Source organism: Oncorhynchus gorbuscha, linkage group LG11 (assembly GCF_021184085.1).
Source record: "Oncorhynchus gorbuscha isolate QuinsamMale2020 ecotype Even-year linkage group LG11, OgorEven_v1.0, whole genome shotgun sequence".
Classification (NCBI taxonomy): domain Eukaryota; kingdom Metazoa; phylum Chordata; class Actinopteri; order Salmoniformes; family Salmonidae; genus Oncorhynchus; species Oncorhynchus gorbuscha.
This window is the reverse complement of record NC_060183.1, coordinates 31,795,347-31,802,181: the sequence shown is the minus strand read 5'-3', so window position 1 is coordinate 31,802,181 and position 6,835 is coordinate 31,795,347. Positions and strand designations below refer to the sequence as shown.

The 6,835-nt window shown below is 41.8% G+C and overlaps 1 non-coding gene across 1 annotated transcript; it reads left to right on the top strand.

Annotated features, from left to right (window-relative positions):
- Positions 1-5,518: 5,518 nt before the first annotated feature.
- On the top strand, positions 5,519-5,590 carry trnaa-ugc. The gene has a single exon. It is a non-coding gene; the product is annotated as a tRNA-Ala (tRNA).
- The last annotated feature ends 1,245 nt before the right edge of the window (positions 5,591-6,835 follow it).

The following is a 6,835-nucleotide window of genomic DNA, read 5'->3' as shown; positions in this document are numbered from 1 at the left end:
CAGACCATGATATTCCTCCGGCACTCCTGTCAAATCACCAGGTTCCTCCTGTGAAGAGGGAGCAGAAGAAACAGGAGAAATAGCAGACATTAAACACTTCACATGACAAGAAACGTTCCAGGAAAGGATAGAATTACTAGACCAATCAAAAGAAGGATTATGACACACTAGCCAGGGATGACCCAAAACAACAGGTGTAAAAGGTGAACGAAAAATCAAAAAAGAAATGATCTCACTATGGTTACCAGATACAGTGAGGGTTAAAGGTAGTGTTTCACATAATATACTGGGGAGAGGACTACCATCCAAGGCGAACATGACCGTGGGCTCCCCTAACTGTCTGAGAGGAATGTCATGTTCCCGAGCCCAGGCTTCGTCCATAAAACAGCCCTCCGCCCCAGAGTCTATTAATGCACTGCAGGAAGCTGCCGATCCGGTCCAGCGTAGATGGACCGGCAAGGTAGTACAGGTACTTGACGGAGAGGACCGTCTAGTAGCGCTTATCAGTCGCCCTCCGCTTACTGATGAGCTCTGGCCTTTAACTGGACATGAAATGACAAAATGACCAGCGGAACCGCAATAGAGACAGAGGCGGTTGGTGATTCTCCATTCCCTCTCCTTAGTCGAAATGCGAATACCCCCCAGCTGCATGGGCTCAACACCAGAGTCAGTGGGGAAAGATGGTAGTGTCGGAGAGAGGGGAGACACAGTTAACGCGAGCTCTCTTCTATGAGCTCGGTGACGAAGATCTACCCGTCGTTCAATGCGAATAGCGAGTTCAATCAAAGAATCCACGCTGGATGGAACCTCCCGAGAGAGAATCTCATCCTTAACCTTAGCGTGGAGTCCCTCCAGAAAACGAGCGAGCAACGCCTGCTCGTTCCAGTTACTGGAGGCAGCAAGAGTGCGAAACTCTATAGAGTAATCCGTTATGGATCGATTACCTTGACATAGGGAAGACAGGGACCAGGAAGCTTCTTTCCCAAAAACTGAACGATCAAAAACCCTTATCATCTCCTCTTTAAAGTTCAGATAATCGTTAGTACACTCAGCGCTTGCCTCCCAGATAGCTGTGCCCCACTGCCGAGCCCGACCAGTAAGGAGTGATATGACGTAGGCAATCCGAGCTCTCTCTCTTGAGTATGTGTTGGGTTGGAGAGAGAACACTATATCACACTGGGTGAGAAAGGAGCGGCCCTCAGTGGGCTGCCCAGAATAACATGGTGGGTTATTAACCCTAGGTTCCGGAGGCTCGGAAGACCCGGAAGTAGCTGGTGGCACGAGACGAAGACTCTGATACTGTCCTGAGAGGTCGGAGACCTGAGCGGCCAGGGTCTCAACGGCATGCCGAGCAGCAGACAATTCCTGCTCGTGTCTGCCGAGCATCGCTCCCTGGAACTCGAGAGTAGAGTAGAGAGAATCCATAGTCGCTGGGTCCATTTACATTACATTTAAGTCATTTAGCAGACGCTCTTATCCAGAGCGACTTACAAATTGGGTCCATTACTGGTCGGATCCTTCTGTTATGCAGGTGAATGAGGACCCAAAAGCGACTTGGCGAAAACAGAGTCTTTATTCCAGTAAAGGATATAAGCAATACTCCTGGACAATCAGAGCAGAAAACAAAACATAAAAAACTTAAATCCACACGTAGTGACGAGGACAGACTGGAGACTCGACCATTAACTGTAGGTTGCCTCGGGAAGGCACCGACCGTAGCAGACTCAGACACCTGCTCATACGCAGCATCTGAAGGAGACAAGACAGGGCGAGACAAAGACACAGCACAGCACAGCGAACATCATACAAGGATCCGACAAGGACAGAAGTGGAAAACAAGGGGAGAAATAGGGACTCTAATCAGAAGACAAAATAGGGAACAGGTGTGAAAAGACTAAATGAGTGAGTTAGGAGAATGAGGAACAGCTGGGAGCAGGAACGGAACGATAGAGAGAGGAGAGAGAGGGAGGGGGAGAGAGAGGGATAGAAAAAGGGAACGAACCTAATAAGACCAGCAGGGGGAAACGAACAGAAGGGAAAGCATAATGACAAGACAATATATGACAAAACATGACAAGACCACCCACTCAAAGAGCTATTATGAACCATTCCTTTATAGTAGAATCATACAACCATAATCTAAAGACGGTAACATCTTGTGGAAGCCCTAGGAAGTGCATGCACATCCATATCTAAAATGGACATTGGCACTGTTTTCAAAATCGAGTTCTCACTTCCTGTTTGGATTTCTTCTCAGGTTTTTGTCTGCCATATGAGTTCTCTTATACTCACAGACATAATTCAAACAGTTTTAGAAACTTCAGAGTGTTTTCTATCCACCAGTCATAATAATATGCATATATTCCCATTTGGGAAAGAGTAGGAGGCAGTTTACTCTGGGCACGCCGTTCATCCAAAAGTGAAAATGCTGCCCCCTAGCCCCAACAGGATTTATTAATATCTGCACGTTGAATGGTGCCCAACTTGACCGAGTCCTCTCATATACAGTGCCTCAGAAAGTATCCATACCCGTTGACTTATTCCACATTTTGGAATAGGTTGTTGCAACCTGAATTCATAACCGATGTAATATTTTTTTTTCTACACATAATACCGCATAATTGTGAAAACATGCTTTTGAAAATGAAATACAGAAATATATAATTTACATAAATAGTCAATACTTTGTAGAATGACCTTTGGTGGTGATTACAGATGTGAGTCTTTTTGGGTAAGATTCTAAGAGCTTTCTTTGCACACCTGGATTGTACGATATTTATCCATTATTCTTGAAAATATTCTTCAAGCTCTGGAAAATTATACACAAGCACTGTTTGGTGTGGTGGTAACAAATTCACCTTTTGATTAGACAACCGGAGCTCGAATTGCAGACAGCATCATGATTCATGAAATCTCATTCTACTCAATATAAATAAATTGTGATTTAGATTTGGTATCAGACTAACTTTTCTTATGATATTGTTTGCAGAGCATACAGGCTGGCAGCTTCTCGCCAGTTCACCCTATGGGGACAAGGGACATTTGGACGAGGTGTACGGGCATGTCATCCCTTTGTTTGTCATCTCTTCCGTAAGGCGCACATACCCAGAAGTAAAAGGAATTTACATAGGGTTTGGGTTTGTATCAGAACTCAGGATAAGACCCAGACGCAGACAGCTAGAGCCACAGATGTTTATTGACCCAAACAGGGGGCAGGCAAAAGACAGGTCAAAGTCAGGCAGAGGTCCGTAATCCAGGGCAGAGTCAATAAGGTACAGAACAGCATGCAGGCTCGGGGTCAGGATGGGCAGAGGTTCGTAAACGGGTCAGAGTCAGGCAGGTACAGAACGGCAGGCAGGCTCGGGTTCAGGGCGGGCAGAATGGTCAGAACCTGGGGAAACTAGCAAACAGAACTTGAGAAAGCAGGGAGATGGGAAACCACTCCTGTAAGACCTGACAAGACAAGACAAACTGGCAACATAAAAACAGGGGACACAGGTATAAATACACTGGGGATAATGAGGAAGATGGGCGACACCAGGAGGGGTGTGGAGACAAGCACAAAGACAGTTGAAACAGATCTAGGTGTGACAGTTTGAATAGAACCAGTTAATTTAGTAAATCTAGCCTTCTGTAATTTTTTTCAAGATAGAATGCCTGAGCCTTATGTAAAAATATAATTAGTTAGCTTGCCCAATATAACAAGTTCAAGTGTAACCAGAGAAACTTGCTTTAAAAATGTGTTTGAGCCCATCAGTTGTGTTGTGACAAGGTAGGGTTGTAATACAGAATATAGCCATATTTGGTAAAAGACCAACTCCATATTATGGCAAGAACAGCTCAAATAGGCAAAGAGAAATGACAATCCATCATTATTACTTTAAGACATGAAGGTCAGTAAATACATTTCAAGAACTTTGAAAGTTTCTTCAAGATTTCAAATAAAAATTACAGTTAAGAATCAGTTAACTGATTCTTAACTGAATTGGTTCTTAACTGATTCCATATGTGTTTTTTCATAGTTGTGATGTCTTCACTATTATTCTACAATGTAGAAAATTGTAAAAATAAAATAAAGAAAATACTGGAATGAGTAGGTGTGTTCAAACTTTTAACTGGTGCTTAATTAATTTGATACATTTTATGGTGTTTCTATTCCATGAAAAACCAAAAAACATCTTGGTTTCTTTTAGAATGGAGCAGAAAATATGGTGCTGTACAACGTGATGGTAGGCAGTACAGTTCTGGGCTATTTAGCTAAAGAATCCCTGTGTTGTCAGAGAACAGCGATGGAGAGGAAGGAGTAGGCTGTCTTTGTTCTTAACTGATTCCATATTTGTTATTTTATGGTTGTGATGTCTTCACGACATAGTTGTGATGTCTACTACAGAATGCGGGACAAGTGGGAGACCGAGGTTCAAATTCCCGCTTGTTTTCATTTAACCTGTCATGTTTTGTCATTTATTATCTTGTCTTGTCCCTGTGCTTCCCATTCTATTCGTTTCCCTCTGCTGGTCTTATTAGGTTCTTTCCCTCTTTCTATCCCTCTCTCTCCCCCTCCCTCTCTCACTCTCTCGCTCTCTCTTCTCTCTATCGTTCCGTTCCTGCTCCCAGCTGTTCCTATTCCCCTAATCATCATTTAGTCTTCCCACACCTGTTCCCGATCCTTTTCCCTGATTAGAGTCCCTATTTCACTCCTTGTTTCCCGTACCTGCCCTGTCGGATCCTCATTTATAATTCACCGTGCTGTGTCAATGTTTTGCCCTGTCGTGTCGTGTTTCCCTCAGATGCTGCGTGGTGAGCAGGTGTCTGAGTCTGCTAGGTTCAAGTGCCTTCCCGAGGCAACCTGCAGTTCTCGATCAAGTCTCCAGTCTGTTCTTGTCTTTACGTGTAGTATTATGCTTTTTGTTTTGTAAAGTTTATTCTGGATTAAATACTCTGTTTTCGCCAAGTCGCTTTTGGGTCCTCATTCACCTGCATGACATAACCTAGAGTGAACATGGGGTGAGACATTCTCACTAATTTGTAAATAAAGCCAGTACAACGTGATGGTCGGGAGTAGGCAACAGGATTGGAGGATTGTAAATTGTTTGCCTTCATTAGACATTACTTAACACAAGTGAGACTCATTTCGCCTATGGTAGGTCGACAGTATATTGAAAAATATTGAAAAAATATTTTTTCAATGACGTGACTCTCCGCCTATAATTACATTTCGAGGATTGGAGGACTCTAAATAAATATCTAAGGGGCACTTTCCATTAGGATCTGTGAGAATATCTGAGAATATCTAAGGGGATTTTATATCATTCTAAATTAATTAATAATAATAATCACTTTGTTTAAAAAGTAACAATATTTTAGAGATTTAGTTTTCATTTAACCTAGAGTGAGCAAGAAAACGGCAAAAAAAGCAGACATCTCTTGCTTATATTCAGTCAACACATATCTCAAGAATATAATGGCATACTTGAACATGTTATTATAATTTTTTTAATGTTATTTCCTTTCCCAGAAAGGGGATGTATCTCAGTGGTAGAGTGCATGCTTTGCATGTATGAGGTCCTGGGTTCAATCCCCAGCTTCTCTTAAATGTTTTACATTTTCATTTACACAACTCCTACTTTCCAGAATGTTGAAATTCTAAGGAGGAAACAGAGATGTGCTAAGTCATTTGGTCTTGTAATCTGAAGAACATGCGTTCAATCCCTGTTTGTATATTTATAGGACAGAAGTGGTATTGTTTGCTTTTTTTAAAAGTACATTTATTTTTATTGAATATCCAAAACATACAATATACTTGCAGTGAAGCCGCTCAACAACTACATCATACCAGTCATTCAACAGACTCCCATTCAGAGCGACACACAGAAGCATCCAGGGTCAATGCCCTGCTCAAGGGCACGTTGACAAATCTACCACTATGCTAAAAAACGTAAACCCAAACCCTCCAAGATCCCCCCCACAGTTCCCCAATAGTTTTCCCTCAACCATTCGAGACCCCTCCCACAGTCCCCCCAAGAAAAGAAATGAAAAAATACAATTAACTCCATTCACCGTGCCAAGAACCCCCCCCCCAATGCACCAACAACCAAGAGAATAAACTAAAGAGAAAAAAGGAAAAGACAGAAGAAAACAGAAAACAACAAAGCAAAACAATATATAAAACAAAATAATACATTTAAAACAAAAGACATTAAGGTAAACTAAAATCATAACAGCAATGCCAATTGTATATGTTTGTATGCATGTCTGGCACTATTACATGTGCCAGACATGCACATGTTATAGTATATGTATATGTTTATGTTTATTTGAATGAGAGTGTGTGTATATGCATGTGTACAAACACCTGCACGGCATTAGTTGCAAAACATTACACTGCCCCTCAGTGTAATTCAAACTGACTTTTAATTGTGTATTATTTTGACTTAAAAATAAATAAATAAACGTTTTTCTTTGACCATCATTCTATCTCCCATACAGCAACTCTACTCACACGTGTCTCCAATTCCACATCCCAACCCTCAGCTTCCCTCAGCCCATCCCATCGATCTCTGCTGGCCACCCACTTCGGGTTTCTACCCAACCCATATCTTTCAACTATGCAGTGATGGTTTAATGTACAATTTCAATCTATCAAATTGAATAGAATCCACAGATTGCGAGTTGAAGATAAATCATTTTACTAAGAGTATTAGTATATTAGTAATTGACTGAATGGTCTCTCCAGATCTCCTAACAGAGTCAATTTTTAGATCAATGCTATGCATTTTCAGCCGTTCCTGAACCTGAGACCAAAAACAGGCTACCTGAGGGCAATACCAATATACAT